This window comes from Chinchilla lanigera, unplaced genomic scaffold (assembly GCF_000276665.1).
Source record: "Chinchilla lanigera isolate Chin_1 unplaced genomic scaffold, ChiLan1.0 scaffold00035, whole genome shotgun sequence".
NCBI lineage: Eukaryota > Metazoa > Chordata > Mammalia > Rodentia > Chinchillidae > Chinchilla > Chinchilla lanigera.
Window position 1 is genome coordinate 19353067 of NW_004955436.1, and position 21956 is coordinate 19375022.

General features: G+C 34.9%; 1 long non-coding RNA gene across 1 annotated transcript; it reads right to left on the bottom strand.

Moving 5' to 3' along the window:
* Positions 1-3924: 3924 nt before the first annotated feature.
* On the bottom strand, positions 3925-16654 carry LOC106149039. The gene is made up of 3 exons (XR_001234942.1): positions 16566-16654; positions 11397-11454; positions 3925-4234 (listed from the first exon to the last, which is right to left on the bottom strand). It is a non-coding gene; the product is annotated as an uncharacterized LOC106149039 (long non-coding RNA).
* Between the last annotated feature and the right edge of the window lie 5302 nt (positions 16655-21956).

The window sequence follows — 21956 nt, forward strand, 5'->3', positions numbered from 1 at the left end:
GACGTCACTCTTTATTTAAATTCTATTTTTCCTTTATGGGCGTCCTGCCCAATAACCGCACTCACTCATCCTTACATAAGCGAAAAATGAACAAATGTTCAAAGATAAATCAATCATGTACTTGTTACCAAAGGATTTCATCCAGCAACAGGTAAAATTGTCCAATATTCCATAGCTGTATTTAAAAAAGTAATGGCCAGTAAATAAGAAGGATATGTATTCATTCACATTCAGTGGCTATATCCTATATACCTAGTACTGAATAGAGGTGCCAAGAAAGCAATGAATACAGTGGATAGACATAATCCTTGATTTTCCATTTCTCATGATACTGTAAGTAACATGGAGATTAAGGCAACAACAGCAGGAGATGTAACTGGTGAAACACAGTGAGGTGGACCCACCTGCATTAGCACTCAAGGGAAGCTATTTAGAAAGAGTAACTTCTACGTTGAGTAATAAATGGTAGAAAAGGAGATAGCCAGGGAAGGGAGCAGGGCTGGAGACAGAAGGATTAATCCAGAAAGAGAAGAAAGCATTTGTGAAATTTCATGGGAAAGACGGAGCAGTGCACATTCTAGGAACTAAAATCAAATCACTATGAAGGAGTGCAAGCAGTACTGGGAAGAAGGAAAACAGCTCCAGAGAGATAAGCAGGGCCAGGGTCTTCTGAAGGCCTGAGACATAATGATAAGATAAGGACATTTATTGCCTGCTTTAAAAAGCAAAGAAAGAACTACTAAAGATTAGAAGCAAGTAGATGACATAATCATGTATGTATTTCAGACACATCAAACTGGTGTAACGTAGAAATGGAGTAGTGTAATTTGTAGCACTATAAGTGCACATACATAAATTATAATATTGCTGAACGTTATGAGAATGGCTAATACTTTCATTTATTTCTATTTATTACTTTTCAGTTGAAGTGTTTTCTAGTTTGAATATCCTTATTTGTAAATAAAATAATAGTTTAAGGTTAAGCAAAATTTTAAACTAGTTGGTTCATATTTGATGAAATTTTTTATTGTTTGGATTCCAAGATATAGTAAATATCAAGTAATTAACAATTATTTGGCCTTCCCTGGAACATAGAAAGACAGAAGAAAACTCTATTCCTGTATAATGATGAAAATAGATAACCTGAAGAAGTATAATTTCTTTTAACCAGTTTGGAAAGATGAGAGCACAAAGCCACCAAGATATATGAATCCTAAAGGCTAATAATTCTCTCCTGAAATGAATGAATATTTACTCTTTCACTTTGAGCAAACATAGAAAAAAGTTGCCATCATAAAAGTGGGTGAAATAAAACTAGTTAAAATTTTACTGAATGTTAAGAATTTGTGTTAATAGTTTCAAGAAGAAGAAGAAGAAAAAGAACAAGCGCAAGAAGAGCAAGAGCAATAAAAGATCTTGTCTGCACATTCCACCTTCTTTCAGCAGGCTTCTATGGGTTGCTGATAAAGACCAGGAAAGTGTGGAAGCTGGAGGAAGCCCCTGTCAAAGGCATAGGAACCGGGAAAGTAGTTGGCCACGTTACCAGGATAAAGGTGAAGAAGCATCCTTGGTCATTTTGACTTGTACAGTAAATCCTTAACCTATTAGGGCATGCACAGCAAAATTTCATTGCCTCTAGGGTCAAATCAAATATCTACTGCTTTGGGAGAAGAATTGGAAGCAAATTCTACCTGTCACAAGGTTGAGTAGGAGTAGCACCTATATCCATTACTTACTGCCCATAAAAACAGGGGTCTGCATTTCCTAAAGAACAGTCAGAAAACTTAATCTTCTACAAAAGTCCAGAGTTTCAATACCATAGTGTAAAAGGATAATAATGTTGAGAAGGCCGAGTCAGAGGCTGTTAAAAGATAACTGATGCTATGTTCACCTCACCATGAACATAACAATGAATAAAAGCATTAGCACGACATTGATAGAAAGGATAAGAGTGAAAGATGAGATTTGAATACAGCAAATTTTAAAAGGAGAGAAAAGATACTATTTTTTATACAGCAGTCTTTATATTAGGCACAAAAAACAGTCAATTAAAGAAGAAATTTGAAGCTTAAAGAATACCAAGATAAAAATTGCTATTGTCAATTTCAGTTTTACCTCAACCACTCATTAGATTGCTGCATACCCCTTCACACATGCACACTCACTCATGGGTGTGCGCATGTGCGTGCACACACACACACACACACACACACACACAGCTTCATGAAAGCACAAGATTGTCCATTATTGTGCATAAATATCCTTGACCTCAGTTTCTATTATTCCAATTTGATGCTCAGCATACAATAAAAAAATTACAAACACATAAAAGTAAATTAAAGCAAAAGACTTAGTCAAGAAATAAAGTAATAGGTGTCTACTGGTCTATTGAAAGGAACAGTTAATGTTTAAATTTTTTGACCAATTTTGCATACTTATGTCTGGTAATCTGAGCAACTAATTTGAAGACAACAATATACAATATAACAACCATTGCTGAACTCCTACCATCTTGTTTAGTGAAGATCTGTATTGTTTCTTTTTTTTTTAATAACTTTTATTTTTTTAATGGTTTGATCCATCTTGCATTCTTAAATCTGGTAATCTGAGAAACTTCATTGAAGATAACAATATGTAATATAACAACCACCATTAATTCCTATCATTTTGTCTTGAAACCCTATATCATTTTCATTGTTTTGTGATGCTTTGTTTTTGTCTATGTTGCTGTTACTTTGTGTTTTGATTCTCTTTAAAATTAAAAAAAGAAATGAAGCAGTAGAAAACTAGATTCAACAAAGTTTTAAGTATGGGATTGACCAGATTAGTTCTAGAGAACAGCAATGATTAGCACACTAACATATTTAATCAATGGTATTATTATAATAAGAGGTAAAAAAACATTCCTGAAGAGATCTAAACTTATAAGAGTGACAGAACTATAAACTCAAATGAAATGCTTGAAATAAAAATATATGACATTAGAGATTTAGGATTTTTACTGATGAATAAGTAGAATAGAGAGTGCTGAGGAAAGGATTAGGAACTGTACATTAGGACAAGCGAATCAGAAATTGATAATGAAAGCACAATGAGGAAACATGTAAGTAAAAAAACAGAGACAAAACAATATCCAAGAAATGTATGGTAATATCAAATTGAATATATGAATAACTAGTCTCAAAAAGGAAAGAAAATTATAATGGAACACAGGAAATATTTGAATAAATAATAACTAAACTATTTCTAAAATTAATAAATCAACATAAACCACAAACCTGAGGTCATAAATATTAAAAAGAAGGAAGAAAGAAAGAAAAAAAAGGAGACACATTTTTAAGTCACCTAGACACCACATCACAGTGATAAGAAACAAAGGTTAAGAAATTCAAAGTAGCAATCAAGGACACAAAAATACAGCTGAATTCTCATTAGAAATACAGACATGCAGTAGACCAGGGAGCACTATTATAAAAATATTAGAAAGAAAAAAAATTATTATCTGACATTCCTATTGAATTATTCCACATCTAATAATCACATTCAGATATTAAAAGTATTCAGAGGTTAAAAATGGCTATGATATTAAAACTAAAATAAGGAGAACAGACTCTACTGTCAATGGATTTACAGTACTAGAAACATTTAAAGCAGTTTTTCCAAGATAAAAAATATATCAAGTGGAAAAGTACATTTAGAAGAGTAAATAAGGGATGCTGGAAATTCCAAGTATAGAGAAAAATGTGAAATTTATTTTCCATCATTTTAGACATACTCAGCTATGTTAGTTTCCCGAGGCCAGAGCATCAAATTGCTACAAACCACAGGTAAAGCAGAAAGCTGTTTGCTCAGGTTTACAGAATCTGTAAATCTGAAATCAAAGTGTTAAGACAGTCATGTGCCCTCCGCAGGCTCTAGGGGAAGATCCTTATTGACTCATCTGAGTTCTTACGTTGTTGGCATTCCTTGGTTCCTTTGTCTTCTTTATGTATTTTTATAATTTCTATTTTCATGTTCCCGTGTGTTATGGCTTGTGCCTAGATGTTCCCCCGAAGGATCCCATGTGGTCATAGGCGGGACTTTTGAAAGGTGGCTGAAACTAGGCTGTATGATGCTAGGATTAAGGGTGTGTGATTACTAGATCAGCCCATTGATTGGTTTGGCATAGTTTTGACTGTAGATGATAGGAAGGTCCACACTCTGTCTTCATGGTACCACCCAGAGGGCAAGTAACCTGGAAGAGACAAAAGGAAGAGGCAGGCTGCTACTTCTTCATAACTTACTACTTTGCTACCTTCTGCCCACAATGAACTATTTCTCCTCTGCAAAACACCTCCGCCATGCCACTCTGCCTGGGAGCCAGCCAAATATGGACTGAAACCTCTACAAACGGAGCTAAAATAAAGGTGTCCTCCTTTAGCTTTAGGTGTTGGGTATTTCATGTCTACAATGAGAAATGTAAATGAGATAACATGGAAAATGTACCTGTATTCAAATTACCCTTCTCTTATAAGAAATCCAGATACTGGGTTATGGCCCACTTTCTTGAGTAGATTGTCATTTTAACTTGTTTAATTTTGCACCATCTGGATTTCCAAATAAAATTATACTCTCATGTTATAAAGCAACACACACATGTAGTTTTCCTACTGCAAAAGTATGAAACTGAAAATAAAAAGAATCACAGATGAATCTACAATCCATAAAACCATACTCCATTAGTTACAAGAACAGTCTCTGCAACTACATGTTCTGTTCTTTCAGCCAAATAGGGAGCTGGCCCTGTTCTTGCAACCTTAAGAGTCAGGAGTCCCTTTCACTCAGACAGAAGAACAATGGTCCCATCAAAATACTAGAACAAATATTTGTAGGAGGAAGAATAAGCAGTAACTGCTCAAGAGAACAGGTTTATTTTTGGAGTGATAAAAATTTTCTGAAATTAGATGACAGTTGCACAAACTTGTTTACTGAATTGTGATATTTTAAAATTGTGACTTTGATGCTGTGTGAATTATATCTCAGCTTTAAAATTGAAGTAAAGTACATGTTACTGTGGTTTGAGGTATATTTTAAAACTTCATTAATCATAAGGGTGAGGTATTTGAAGAACAGAAATTATGCAGAGCAATAGGAGAAAGGGTGTTTCTAAAAGATTCAAACACACACACACACACACAGACACACACACACAGTTGATTGATATTCAAAGTTAAGATAATTTAATAAGAAAATTATCCATAGTCAAAAGTAAATAAATAAACCATTTAAATTAGACAAAATTAATTCAAGATCATGACATAAACCCTAAAATTACAAAAATTCTAGTAAAAAACAGAAAGAATCCGGGTGATTTTTGCAGAAGTCACAAAAATCATAAATATTCATATTGTTGATATCATTAACTGAAAATCTTTTAAGGAAATTGAAAGTAAATGTAGGGGTAATCCACCCGGACACACTTCTGTCCCTCTCTTGGACAGAAGTTTTTTTTCTTTCTTTCAATAAATATATTCTGTTCTTTAAAAAAAAGTAAATAAGAAATGTTGTGAATATAAGATCACAAATGCATGAAGAAAAAATTCTGCTGTGCTATTGCACTGTAGCATGACTATAAATATCAATAGTATACTACATATATATATCAAAAACTATAAAAAATCTTTTAAAAGTTTTCACCAACTTAAAAAGTTATAAAATTTTGAAGAGATATAAGTGTTACACGATTTATACAGTCCACAATGTATACTTATATCAGAAGATCACATGGTTTCTCATAACTACTTAAAACTTTTATGTTTTTATGCATCAGTTTAAATATAATTTAAATACATAAGTTAAAATGTATATGCAATAAATTATTTTAAAAGAATGTAAATAGAAATATTTTGCATCAAAAGGAGAAAAAATACACTAAAAATACAGGCAAATAGTTGTACATATTTCTCAAAAGAAGAATTACAGTTGCTAAATATACACAATGTGTTTAACATTTTCAGTTATTAGGAACATGTAAATTAAATCTAAAACAGTGGACATCTGAACAAACCCACTGGAAAGGCCAATATTAACAAACAAACAAAATACAACTGGTAACTGATAATAAATGTGGAAAAAATAGTACATTTATATCTATGAAAAATTGTGCAATAATTTTGAAAAATAATGTGGTGGTTTCTTATATGAGTAAACACAAAAGTTTTATATGATTTAGAGACTTGACCCAACAGGATAGAAATAATTAACACACTTACATAAATATCTATGCACAAGTCTACCAAGGTTCATTTAGAATACCAAAACATCTGAGAATCATGGAAATATTAACTGATAAGAGAATAGACAAATGAATTGCGCTAACATTCCTACCAAAAAATGCTATTCAGCCTTAAAAATAAAAGAGATCTACAGATTCATGCAAATATATGGATGACTCCTAAAAAGTTTAAGCCTAGAGAAAAAATCAGGTTTAATGTCTATGTATTTATGATTTCATTTTCAAGATATTTTTTTCAAAGACAAAATAATGAGAACAAATCACTGCTTACCAGACACTGTCATTGTGGGGAGAACTAATTACCAACAGTGTCAAGAGAATTTTTGGAATGATGAAACTAATCTGTATCCTGTTTGTGGCAGTATACCCATGTATATCTTTTAACAATCAATATTTCTCTATTTAAATGCTGCCAATAGTCCTGTTGTGTGTAGTATTATATACTCCCACCAGCAAATCTGTATGCTGAAATTTTAACATGAAGTAACTTGCTGTGTGACCTCCTTTGAAGAGAGATTCCCCCCCACACATAGGTAATCCAATAAAAGTGATATTAGAGCTTGGCCTGATTCAGTATTATTTGGAGTTCCTATAAAAAGAGGAATACTGTGCACAAAGATATACACAGAAGCTATGTATGTGTCTACTTCCACAATGTAAAAAGCAAGGAATCATCATCACTGTATAATCATTCCACTTACAGCATAAAAATTTAAATGTTGATGTATTCATGTATGAAAAAAAGAAAGAAAATCTAATTTAGGTATCTTTTTATATTATCTTCATTAGTTTTATGCATTTGAGTACATGGTCTCCAGATGTACCTTTGTTGTTTGTCCAAAAATTTGTATTTATGAATTGCCTAAACTCTTACATACTGCTTTAACTGTTGCATCTCTGAAGCTATTATAGAAGAACATAGCTGTTTCTCACCTTACTCCTTCTTTATGACAAGATGAGCTCTACCACACTTCTGATTGCACAAACACTGTCAAATCTTCTTACAAGAAGATTCTAGAAATGCATAAGAGAGCAACAGTGCCAACAAGGATCATCGCTTATCTTTCATGTGCATGCAAGTTATTCACATTAGACGTGCTGTTTCCCCAAGGAAAGAGGGATTTCCTCCAATCAGCCCTGTGTTTGGATTCTAAATGAGAAGATGGCATGAGACTTTTCTTAAGTTGGCAACTGAGTGTTGCATACAGTGGAGAATGAAAAAGAATGTTAGTTACTGATAAGATGAAATACATGGTGTACAAATACTAAAGACAAAACTCACTGTAATTCAAAAAGCACTAAATCAAATCCTGGCCTTAGTATACATATGTAATCTCCAAGGCCTCTTGGGGTGCATGCAGGATAAAGAAAAGTTTCTAACTCTCCGACAAGTTCAAACACATCAGTTATGACTCTCCATCTTGGAGCCAGGCCCAGGGAGTGGGTTCATAAATAGCTGAGCATAATTATTCATCAACATATCAACTTTTAAATAAATTTCTGCAGACATGTAAGAAAAATTTTCCAAGTCCAGTGTTTGTACTTATAATTGCACTGGAAGTCTTTTCTCTAAATGAATGTAACCTTACTCAATACAATTCTTTACATTGCTGTGGTCTTCTGTAATCTCCTTAATGAACAGATGTTTAATTATACTCCTCCTTTATCATCTTCATTTTGAGTACATCTGGAGGTCATGTGCCAGAACATTTAATATTCACTTTCATTTTGGAAAGTATATTAAAACAATTTAAATTAACCTGATTTTAATATAGTACAACATAAATTCATAAATAATTATATACAGAAACTTGGATGGCCCAAGAGATATGCAATGTAATCTAGAGTATCCTACTCTTAGGTCACAAGTTTGAAACCAGTTACTGAAATTAAGCTTCATGTTTGAGTTAGTAATTTTGTTTTCATGTGTGTACTAAAATAATTAAGAAAAGAAATAATTAATATTTTTCAAAGGCTTTGGAATGTTTTCTCAATCTGAAATTGAGAGACAGAGACAGAGGGAACAAAGACAGAGAGACAAATAATATACTATTTATTCATAGTAACAGTCCATATCTACTTCAATATAAGAATGCTCATCTATTAGTAAATATGCACACATGTTCCTTGTAGAAAACATAGACATAAAATCAGATGAACTACCCTCTTAGTGACGCTTTTACCTATGTATCCCTATAAAGCTTACTGATGGCTCCCCTTGTGTAGGTTTTTTGCAGAATAAATGTGGTTCCTTACAATATTTGCAATGCCCAGAGGCCAGCAGCCCTTTTGTCAAGCATAGATGTGTTTCCCCCTCCACAATTATTTTTATAATTGAGGTCCCAGTGAAATGCATATATTGTCCTTCCTTTCATTTTCAGGAAAATCTGCTGGGGTACTTAGAGAATGGATGCTGTTGTAGTTTGTGTCGAGATGTCTCCCCAAAACCTCATGCAGTCATGGGAGCAACCTTCTAGAGTTTGTGAATAATAGGTGGTCTAGTGCTGGGATTATGGGTGTGAGTGCTACACCAGCCCTTGGGCAGGCAGTCTGCATACAATATAAAGGACTATATCAGTCAAGGTTTTACTAGAGCACCAGATATAACCTAGGATATACTAATGTATAAAAAATTACAAGATCAGCTTACTACAGTCAACCACAGGGTTGGAAAGGAAGCGTGCAGAGGGTGTCTGCACATTGGAGACTGAAGGTTTCAGTCCAAGGTCTGGAGTTCACTGCAGTATTCCATGCAAGTCCTTGTAAGGAGGCCAATGTATCCATGATGGAAGGCTGATGAGTCTATACCAGAAGGCTGAAGAAACCAGGACAGAAGGGAAAAGTGTCTACACTAGAAGCTAGGAGACAATGTCCAAGCTAAAGGCAAAGACTGAAGCTCCTCCAAAGAATGGAAGCCCATCTGACCTTCCTCTTTTCCCTTTTATGCCATCCATGTGATGTGCTGTCCTAGGGCAGGTCCTCTACACCTTACTGTGTGGAATTACTGAGCCAATTTAGTTAAGCTTCTAAACTTCTCAAGTTGACACAATCAAGTAACCACTACAGGAAGGGAAAGATGCTTCCTCTCTCTCCTCATGTTTTTTTTCTTTTGCTCTTGCTGCTTTTGCTGTTTTCCACTGCCATGAACTGCTGCCCTCCTGCCACATGACACCCTACCTTGGAGCCAGCTGACCATGGACTGAAACCTCCACAACACATGAGTTAAATCTTTCCTCCTTTAACTTTGGGCATTGGGCATTTTGGCTCAACAAGAGAAAAGCAAGTAAGACAGATGCCATGAGTTCACACTGGTCCTTTGTATATCTTAACTTCACAATTAATAATTGAATAAAAGGATTGTAGTTAAAGATTATGATAGACAACCTCAATAATCCAGAACCCTGAAATTAGTTTCTCAGATGTAGTCTGGATTGCATGATAGACACAGAAAACCATTGAATACTAATGCATGAGCTGTATGACAAAGTGAAATAGTGCAAATAATCCTATCGAATTCAAGAAGAAGAGAGGCTTCGAGGACACAATGTAGTGGGCCTGAATCAATATTAATACCTTGGCAATGACAGTAGCAGCAGAGCTACTGTAGTGTGAAACAATTAATGTTGACAGGGCTCAGTTTGAACAATATGTTACACTGGTCATAAAGCTAAGAGACAGATCTGCAAACAATGACAAGCCCTGTGTACGGTAACTGCCATCATTAGTAACTGAGTGGTCAGGAGGTTTAATTGGCAACCTAGGAATCACTAATTGAGCATTAATCTTTCAATCACTCATGTTTGCTTATAGAAGTGACTCTTTGGTAAGTTTCTTTTTCTTTTTCCTCACCAAGTCAGGGAAGCTATGACTTTTACATTAGAAGGTAAGTCCCCTTAAGTAGTTGATCTGATTTTCCAGAGGACAAAGCCACCAATTCCACAATTAGAATGATAGCTTCAAATGTCAAGAACCCTGGTAAAGTAATACCTTTCCTTAAATTGACAGTGAGGGATGAACAAGTGAGACTGAACCCTTTGCTGGGAGCACATTTAATTGGCAGAGGTCAGGGAGTTTCACAATGATATAGAGTTCCTGAAGGATGAAAAAAGAAGCACTCTGAAGAGAGGGGGAAAAGCTGCTGAAAGTAGGTCTGGTGGTGTCAGTGTCAATCCTCTCCATCACAATCTTGCCTGGGGCAGATTCTGCCAAGACTAAAGAGATAATGACATCTGTATGGCATATTCCTAGTGCTGTAGCATTTTATTGTACACCTTGGTAAAAATAGAGAACTTTTAGACCTCTATCTTACAAAAAATATTGAAAGAGAAGCTAAATTATGTGTTTATTGTTCACAAAGGCATATTTCCCTACAGTCACTACATAATAAATAAATGCTCATTAAGTGAAATATATCCTAGATTTTGTTATTGATTGTCAAGTATGGAAGAAATATTTTGCTTTCAGAGCCAGTGACGAGTTCCAGTCATTCTTGAATAGCTTTAGATGATTTAATTGTTCATAACAGAGAGCTCTAGGATTTAATAAATATGCTTAGCTGATTGAAAAACAATCTTTCACTATCTTTGTTTTGGGAAAAGGTGAGCTGAATTTGCATTTATATTTAAATTTTTCTCATTAAGAAATATTTTCAACACTAGTATAATTGTGAAATGCAAATGCACAAAAATAGAACATTTCAATGTGGGCATAAAGAATCTCTTAAAACCGGCACCATTTCTAAAATGTTGTGCCTGTAGTTGGTAAACATAATTAGTAATTTGGTCATGTTTTCTTCTTTTCCTTTTGGTACTGGAAATTGAACTCATGACCTCACACTTGCCAGGCAGGCACTGTGGCGCTGAGCTATATCCCCAGCCTAATATGATCATATTTTCCATATGAGAGGGGAGTCTTTTGCTCTCAGTGCCAACAAAGTTGTTCACAAAGGTTTCACTGAGAGTGTGTTGCTGTGATTCATCCATGCTATGGAACATTTGTATAGTTCATTTAGTTTGACTACTGTGGTATATGGCAACGAAACATGAACACAAGATTTATTCATCTGGTTATACATAGTGAGTGTTCAAATGAATTCCAGGTTTTGCTGTTATGTTATACTTACAAAGTCTCATAGTTTACGTGCAAGGGTTTCTCCTAAGTGCATATGTCAGAGTAGAATTCTGAAACATAGAACATATAAATATTCAACTTTAGAAGGAAATAGGCAATATCAAATTCTTTCTTCAATGATGTCAACAAAATAAACTGCTAATTTTGTAACACAACAAATGAACACAGTTTAAGTCTGTTAGTCTTTTCTTTGGTGGGCACTTGGTGTAAGGTAATAGTCTTAGAGTTATTTGATAACACTGAAATACTGTAACACCTCTGAAAGTGCAATGCATGAAATACTTTTTCACCCACTCTAAAATTCTTGTTTCACCAAAGTTGAGTTATCTGTCGACTATTTTTAGGGATGTGACAGACATTGCTATTTCAGAAATAATGCTCGTTCTCACTAGTGCAATAATGAGTGAAGTCAGACATTATGTAGGAGAACTTTATTTTTTAGATTTAAATGCATTGTTAATAACCACTTGATAAATACCCAAAAAGAAAGAAATAAATTACATAATGCATCTTATTAAAAAACAATATTAAAAAGTTAAATGAAACTTAAACAATGTGAATTTAATGTAATTAATTTAATTTGGTTAATGTTATGTCATCTGATTCATAATTTGTAATAATTTAATATAATGAACCACAAATATTATAGACTACTGAAGTATCAAAGCAAATGATAAATATATTATATCCCTTCAGAAAATATGCTCATGCATGTGTTTCAACTCTCATGAAGATATCATATAAGAGCAATGGAATTATCTAATACTTGGAATTATCTAATAAGATGAATGAATGGAAAATTGTGGTTTTTGCAAATAAGTATTAATTAAATTACGAAAATAATTATCAGAAAATAAACAAATAATCGATGCTAGGAAAGAGTTGCTCTAGAATGTTAGAACCAATAAATTAACTCGATCGTAGTTGTCTGCTTTCATATTCTTAGATGAGATCAGGCGTGTTTAGGGTGGTATGGCCGTAGACTCATATTCTTAGAAAGAACCCCAGTTTAAAGATAGTTATTCAATGACAGCACTGAGGTAAAAAATTATTTTCTTTCTAGCAAAATGAAAAAATTGTTTTATATTTCCAGTCAAGTCTGAGTTGAGGCTTTGCAAAGACATTGTAAATGCACAACTTGGAAAATGGAACTGGAAATCATCTGCAATAGTGCTAACTGTGCTCTGGGTCAGGATGCTTTCACTGAAGGTGACCTGACACTCTGGTTTGTTCCCCTTGCAGAGTCTTTCATGCTTGTTTTTCCAGTAACTTGAGAGGTTTTTTTTTTTTTTTTCAAGACAAAAGTGTCCAAATTTAGATGATAATTTGTATGATCACTGAACTCCTAGCCCAATATCCTTTATTTCATTGACTTTTTAAAAATGTCTTTTCTCACATTTTATTTTTGTTAGTAGATATTTGCAGTACACAGCAATTACATTCACCACGGGGGATGTGACCATGTATACTGCATATCTTAAGTCTTTTTGGTCCCTTTCTCCTCCCCTCCCTCCAACACTTCTTCCCTTTCACATTACGGAAGCTCTACTTCCAGTTTTTCACTTTCAGTGATTTTTCTCTTCTTAAATCCTTTCCCTTCCTTCCCTTCTCCCTCCATCCCTCTCTTGTTCCCTTTTCCATTTGAACAAGTTCTTCCAACTTCATGATGTCTGTTCTACAATTTGGTTGTGTTTATACTTTGGATTTCTCACATAAGTGAAGTGATATGATTTTTAAACGTATGTGCCTGATTTATTTCACTTAACATTTTGATCTCAAGGTACATTCATTTACCTAAAAATACCTGGGTTTGTCCTTTATGGCAGAGAAGTACTTCACTGCATATAATATCACAACTTCTTCCTCCATTAATTTGTTGATGAGTATATAGGCTGCTTCTAAAATTGAGCTATTATAAATTTGCAGCTATAAACATGGGTAGCATGTATCACTGTAATATGATGTCTCTAACTTTTTATGGAAGCTACCTAGAAGGGGAACATCTGAGCTGAACGAAACCTCTAGTTGTAGTTTCTTGAAGAATCTCCATAATGTTTTCCACAGTGGTTGTACCAGTTTATACTCCCACCAAGAGAAAAAGGTTCCTTTGTCTTCACAGCCTTCTCAGCATTTGTTATTGGTTGATTTCTTGGTGATAGCCATACTTTCTGAGGTGAGATTGAGGCTCAGTGTTGTTTTAATTTGCAGTGATGTTGAATATTTTTTTTTTCTGTATTTGTTAAACATTTGTACTTCTTCATCTGGAATATGTGTTCATTTAAGATGCCTGTTTTTAGTTTGGGTACTCACATTTGGGATGGGATCTAATATTTAGAGTTCATATATTCTAGATAATAGTTTTCTGTCTGCAGAGTGGCTGTCAAAAGTTTTTGCCATTCTGTAGGTTGCCTCTTCACTATGTTGATTTCCCTTACTGTGCAGAAGCTTTCTAATTTGATGTGATCCTACTTGTTGATATTTTGGACAATATTTCCTGATCTACCACAGCTTTGTTCATAAAATCTTCACCTAGAGCTATGTTTTTAAGACATTTTACCTATTTATATTCAAATCAGATTGCTTCTATTTTAATGTTTAAATCTTTGACCTATTGTTATTTTCGTTTAGTGCTTGGTGAGAGATATGGATCTAGGTTTAATCTTCAGGATGTGAATGGCAAATTTTCTCACCATTATTTGCTGAATAGGCCATCTTTCCTTCAGTGACAGTGTTTGGCCCATTTATTAAAGATAAGCATACCCGGAGTTGTTGTGCATCCTCTGTTCTGTTACGTAGATCTACAAGTCTGTTTTATTTTGTGCTTGTTTGTCTTTTGTTGTTGTTTACCAATACAAGACTGTTTTTATGACTACAGCTTTGTAGTATAACTTGTCTGGGATTTTGGAGTCTTACACTGTGGCCCACAATTGATTTCCTATTCTAGGCTTCTTCTGGTTTCATATGCATTTTAGACTTGTTTTCTCTTGTTCTGTACGGGGTGCTATGTATATTTTGATTGGGATTAAGTCTGTATAACACTTTTGAAAATATGGTCATTTTCACTATATTGTTCTGCCTCTCCAAAAACAGGAAATATCTTTCCATTTTTTGATATCTTTTTTTGCTCTCCTTATTCAGGGTACTATACTTTTCATTATAGTAGTCTTCCACTTTCTTCATTAGCTTGGTTGATTCCAAAATACTTCATTTTGCTTGAAGTTATTGTGAAAGGTCTTGTTTCTCTAGTTTCTCTCTTAGTGAATAAGATATTAGTTTACAGGAATGTTATTGATTGTTGAGTATTGGCTTCGCATCCTGCTATGCTATCAAATTCAGTTATTATTTCTAGGAGTTTTTGTTGGAATTTTTGGAGTTTTCTATGTAGAGGACCATGTCATTAGCAGATAATGGTAATTTAACATATTCCTTTCCTGTCCATATTTCTTTTTTTTTCCTTTCACTTTTCTAATTGTTGTGGATGATATTTGAGGACTATATCAAAGGGAGTGGTGAGAGTGGGCATCCTTGACCTATGACTTTTTGGGACTGCATGGTTCAAAAGTGATCAATGATTCAATAGAAATGTTCAAAATCACAGAGTTCTAATACAAGGAGAGGTTGTTCTCATTTCTAATATGAATTCCTAGAAGCTGCAGTATCTGTCCTTTTTATAATTGTAGTTTTATCATCAGGTCTAAAATAATGTAAAAATGGCCTACCTAGAACAATAATTCCATGATGAAAATGAAAAGGAATTTCATAGAAACCGAATGTTGAATTCATGAAATTAAAGCTGATCATTACCTTCATAAAAAAGTGAACTATCTGTCAAATTTTTACCTTGATAGCTCTTAAGGGAATAAGATAGAGTAAAAATGTAAGTGCTTTTATTTCTCAGTTGAGCATGCAGCATATGAATGAATGATCATCATTTTCTATTCAATATTCATTCAGCAACCACATATTGAGTCTTTAAGGTGCATTAATACCTATCTTCATGGAGTTGAAATTTAAGTAGGGGAGATAGACAAATAAGAAATGCAATATAAGATGTAAGATATGGCACAAACATAAAGTGAGAAAGGAAAAAGGTAAACTTCCAGCACATCAAAATCTCTTAGGAAATATTTTTTATTCTTTTGACCTTAGAGAAATAATTGCAGCTCTGTATTTTTAGACCATAAACTAATTTCCTTAATTTTAACAATGTGAGTACTTGAATTCCCCACCTTGGCAAATGTTTAAATCTTAAAGCTAAATGAAATTGACATCTATTTTTGAACATTTATAAACTATTTGTGGGAAAAGATTTTGCTTCTTGATGCAAAGCCCTGGGCAACTGCAATTCACCACAACTGCTCTCTGGCTGCTTGAATTCTTTGAATAAGGCATTGTGTGAAATTCCAACCTCATTAAATCTGCTGTTTAGCTGCTCTCTCTGCAGCCACTGCGAATCTGCACTGGGTCACCCTCCTGCTTGTGAAACCATTTAAGGAAAACAAGATGCCTGAATCATGAGGTGAAACATAATACCGAAGTCAGGCCGCTGCATTCTTTACTACTTAAGTAAATTTCTACATTCTTTGCTGATCAAACTAAATTCTTGTTCCATTTTTATTAGGTCAAATCATTCAGACAAATGGTGCTTCTTACAAATATTAATAGCTTTACGGGGCCATATAGTGAAAGAGCAAAAGACAAACAACACAAGAACCCTGCATCTCTTCATTAGAATGGAATAAAAACCAAAAGCACAAAAGAGTCCCCCTGGTAAAATGTACTCACTTAATTCTGGAGCAGAAATTGGCTGCTAAAAACACTTGGATGAATTAATCAAAATAGTTCCTCTTCTGTACTTCAATTTCAGAGGAAAAGAATTATCCCAAGAGTATTTTATATTTTACTCTGCTCTGAAATGACCCAAGAAATCATTAGGGGTGTGAGTGTGAGTGTCTTTTTGTGTGTGTGTGTGTGTGTGTGTGTACACGAGCGTGTGTTATGTGGGTAGAGAGGAAATGTGTCTACTAGAATTGAGACCATATTCTCATTTCATATGATTTGACAGTTCCTATACGGCAGCAATCACTGTTTTTCTACCTACCTTGGTGACAGTCTCAAATCAATCAGTGACCTAGATGGGAAAGATTTTATAGCCCATTACCCAAGCCTTCAGTCACTCCACTTGTGCTGTGACCAAACTGGTTTTCAATTCCAAAAATAGACTGCCACTGATGGTATCAGATATTCAAGACAGAGATAAAAATCTGGTCAGTTTGAAGTGGCCCTCAGATTTTTCACATTATCTATAAAAAAATATAGCTGCAGTTATTCACAATACTCTACTCATGTTTAAAAAGCTATATGTTTGACCTATATTACTATTATGCATTAATCTTAGGTATAGAAGCAAAATGAATTGTTAGAAAAGAATTTTTAAATTCTGTGAAACATGTGTGTTTTCAGAAAAGCTAACATTTCCAAAATTTTGGATGGTTTGGGAGAATAATTCTGTGTTTTTCCTTATTTATATTAGCACATAAGAGTTGTTGCAAATTAGAAATTTGAATGTGTCAAATTAGAAAGGAACAAATACATTCAATATATCCAGATGCACATCCATCTTAATAAGTTGTAATGTCATTAAAAATGTCATTTTATAAGGCATAAATATAAGATGTTTTTCATATGTGAAATAGGAAACATGATTAGAAAATTAATAAAAAATGAAAAGTATTTAATTTTATGCTTATTTGGAATGAAGAAAAGTTGCTGCACAGTTTTATCTTTAATTATTTCTAATTACTCTGCATTCTTTATTTTTATAATGGCAAAATACCAATATTGGGGAACTTGGTAAGTTGGAAATGCTAACTGATGGAAAACTGGGAATAGTTTTAGGTGACATCTTGACTGGTTTAAGGGATGCCTGTAGCACTAGTAAAGCAGCATCACTTGTGTGTACCCATGAGGATATTTCCAGAGGAAATTAAATTGTGAGTCAGTAGCCTGAGAGGGAGTGCTCACCCTGAGTGTGGGTGGGAAAAATCCCAGTCACTGAGGCCCAGGTAGAACAAGGAGCCAGAGCAAAGGATGTCCTGTCACTCTCTTTTGGACTCTGCCCTTTCTGCTATTGGACATCAAAATTCAGCTATGGAAATTCTGAGTTGTATCAGCAGCTTCCAAGATACTCAGGAACTCAGCTTTGTAGCAAGCACTTTGCCATTGGCTTGCTTGGATATGAGGCTTTGAAGTTTGGACAAAGTTGCACTTGGCATGTACGAGTCTCCAGCTTGTAGACAGTCTGTTCTGAGACTTCTTCTTTAGCATTCATAATTGTGTGAGACAATTGCCCTAGTATATCTCCTCTCATTCATGTATGGATATATGTGTGTTGTGTACCCTCTTTCTTATCTATAACTATTTCTATATCTATAACTGTCATCTATATCTATCATTCCTGTACCTTTCTATTGATTTTGTCTCAGGGAAATATTGACTCTTGTGGTTTAGAACTACAATGTCTCTCCAAAAGCTTATGTGTTCACAGGTAGAGCTTTGGGAAAATGATTCAATTTGGGGGCTCTATACTCACCACTGGATCAATACATCAATAAATTCACAGTGAAATATGATGTTAGGAGTGGGACCTGGCTGGCAGAGGTTGTCAATGAGGTCATGGTTTCAGAGGTGTATCTGTCTCCACTGCTCCTTCCTTCCCTCTACCATCAACCTGCCATGAGTTTAACAGCTTTTCTTTGTTAGGTTTCTCCACCATGATGTTTCTGTGCTGGAGCCAGCCAACCACGGACTAAAGTCTTCGGAACTATTAGCAAATTAAATCATTGAGGTCAGGTATCTTGTTCTAGTGACTGGAAAGCTAACACATAAAGTTGCAAAACAAAAATTAAAATGTAATAAGCCTGAATTAGGTTTTTTGGTCAGTGAAAAATTTCCATCCACCCTAGTGATTGAGTTCATATAGATGCTAATTAATTAGCTGTAACTAGATAAGGGTAAACATAGTATCAGTACCTTTATAACTATATATAAACTATTCAGAAGACATGACACAAAATGATATCTTCTCCAAAATGTTGAACAAGATTTAGATGACATTGTTTTAACTACATGGTGATTTTTGTACTTTAAAATTATATGAATGCATTAAGAAGTTTTAAGGAATTTTATTCTTTTTTATCATTACATGAAAATCAGAAGACCCGTCAGCCAAGATTGTATTTTAAAAACAAAAAGAAAATATTTTGATAATATTTCTTTCTTTTCTTTTACAGTTAAACCCAGATAGACTAAATATTCATGCAGATGCAATATTCAAAAATATTCCCTTGATGTTTATTCCTTCTAGGACTCTATTCTAGGGGCTAGACATAAATGGTCATTAAAATTTTCTCATTGTCAGGACCCGCGATCCAGGGGAAGAACACTCAGACCTGTAGCCCCTGCGGAATGCTCTGACTTGTGGGCTGCTCCCCAACCAGCTCCACAACTGTGGATTCCATTGCTCACCTCAGCCACCACCAACTTGGAGCTGCCTCTGTATTACTGCCCCTCTGCACGGGACGGCAGAGGTTCCAGTCAAATAATGGACCTGTTCCTGGACAAGGCAAAAGTCTGAAACAGCAGATGCAGCATGGCTGACTAGAGAAAGAATCACATCACAGAAGCTGAAAAAAGATTCACAGAGAAGAAATAAGCTAGGGAAGATCAAAAACATGGCTGAGTAGAGGAAGAGTCACGTCAGAGAGATTCAGAGAACATCAACAAGAAACATAGGAGGGAGGACAAAATGGCAAAGCAGTGAATTCCAGCAGCCCGGCTTATCCAAGACAAGGTCTGAGTCTGGAATTGGAGATGGTGAGAAGAAAGCAAGTCTCTGATTCTGAGTGACCTTCCGGTGGAAATAGGAGGTGAGTCTGTGCATTATAAGTGCCCCAGGACATAGCTGCGCAGTGCAGGTGCAGGATGAGAGACATTGTGGGAAAGGACTGGGAGTTCGAACTTCAATCCCAGAGCAGGCCCCTGGTGGCTTTATACTGCCAAAGTCCCAGAGTTAATGGGGGAAAGATACTCAAGAAGACTGATAGTTGGAGAGCAGAGTGAAGTGAGCCCAGTTAAAAGGCAGTGACTAGCAACCACAGACTCAGGACCTGTGACCAAGCATTATATTGAGCTGGAGTTATCCAGGCCTGGAAGTTTACACTGGTGCTGTGTTCCCATTGCTAAAGGGAGACCCAAAGCAGGGGCTATGTTTGGTATGTTATTTCTCAACCAGCTCTGATAGACACCACTGAAACAGATTAGACTGTTACTGCTGTAGCTGAATTGATTTAATAGGAATAATCCTGACTCAGAGGACAATGTAATGCCAGTGAACTTTTCTACCAAATCCACCATTGCATCCAGTAAAAGAGACAGCAAAAGTTCCTAACCCAAGAACTTGGACAGGATCAAACCTTGCAAAAATGCCTGCAACCTGACAGAAAGTGGTTCTGAGTCTGAATTAACTCCGGTGTTGCAGTGGAGGGATCATAGTGGTACTGAGGTGTGCACACTCAGATTATCTGGTGAAGAAGATATTGGGGAGTCACATATGCAATGGCTCATTGGAACATCTGTTCCATATTCCCATCAGACGTCTTATTGGTTTGCATTTTTGTATGTTTCTTAAGTTGTTGAGTAATGTGGAGTTATATTCTTTTATGGTTTCATGTGTGTATTAGGTGTCTACTCTTGTATTTCTGTGCTTTCCTTGGCTCTGATTTAATAGGTGTCCAGGTTCTCTCCCTCATTTAGAGAATAGACAAAGCGGGAAGACTACCTGCAAGGATTATCAAATGGAAATGTTATAAAATTGAATATGTAGATGCTGTTATAAACTGAAGCAATTCTTGGATCAAAAACATAGGGACAGAGTCAAAATCACTTACAGTAAATAATAGAAAGAGTAAATACTACAATTAGACATACAAAGCTTAAAATTATTCATAGAGAGGCAACATCCAACTTAAAAGCTCCATATAACCACATAACCTCTATTCTCACTTTTCTAGTCCCCAACCTGCATTAACCTCCACAAAAGGAAGAAGAGAAAGGATGGGGACTCATATAATTAAAAATGTACATGCATTGATAGATAAATACTGACACAAGTATGATAACAAGGGAACAAGGAAGTAGAATATCTCCTACACCCCAGATCCCTCAAGATAGAGTAAAGTTTTACATAGGGAGAAGAAAACAAATACCAGATAGCAAAAGTCTATCAAAGGTCTTAAAAGGGTCAAAGAAAATACATGAGTTCAAGGAGAAAATGAACCAAAACTTTGCAGCAATTACACTCAATATGCCCCCAGTAAATTTTGGGGAAATAATCAAGAAACTGCACAAACTCACCAACACAGTTCAAAATTAGAATGACAGATTAAACAAAGATATAGAGTCTTCAAAAATATTTGACAAAAATTCCTGAAATAAGAAACAGTAGAGAATTCATCCATTTCAGAAATGACCAGTGTGAACATAAAGCATCTGATATTGAGGACAAAATAGTGAACTACAGTAAAGAGCTCAAAGAAGCCAAAAAGAAAATAAGAGAAACAAGAGAAGACTTTCCAGTAGCTACTAGATGATAACAAGAAGAATAATTGGAGTTAGACAAAATCTAGAAGATTTCACAGATGGGTTCACCAACCTTCTCAGGAGATTATGAGAGAAAGCATCCCAGATGCAAGTAAATGATGCTTGTAGAACTCCAAATGATTATGATGAAAGCAGAAGTTCACCAAGGTATGTTCTTAGCAAATTCACAGGTATTGAGCCAAAATCCCCAGGATTTTAAAGACAGTCAGAGAAAAACAAAATATCACATATAAAGATAAACCAGTGAGAATCACAGCACATTTTTCAGCATGAAGCCTGAAGGCAAGATCTTAGAGTGAAGTATTTCAAATCAAAAGAGTGAATAAATTCCATCCCAGATTAACTTACCCAGGAAAGCTCTCCTTCAAAGTAGATGGAGAAATAATTTATTTCCATAGGAAAGACCAATGCAGAGATATATTAATGCTAAACTGGCTGTAGAGAAAACACTCGGGAATGTTCTCCACAGAAATGTACCTAAAGCACGGAGGAAACTAATGAAGTCAATGAATAAATACCAACAAAAAACACTAGAGAAAGTAAAAGAAATGAGTTACCAACAGATAAAGAAGATAATGGTAGTAAATGACAACATATTTCAGTCACATCTTTCAGTGTTAATACCCTCAACTTTCCAATCAAAATACACAACCTGGAAGACTGGATAAAAATAGAATCCAACAATTTCTTTGATTCAAGAAAATCATCTAATGCAAAAAGATATTCATAGACTAAAATTTAAAGGATAGAAAACAACATTCCATGCATCAGGACTCTGAATATAAGCAGGGATAGCAATTCTAATATCAGATATGGTAAACTTCAAGTTAAAATGGATTTGAAAATGTCTACAAACAAGGTCTACATGCTAATTAAAGAAACAGTGCAACAT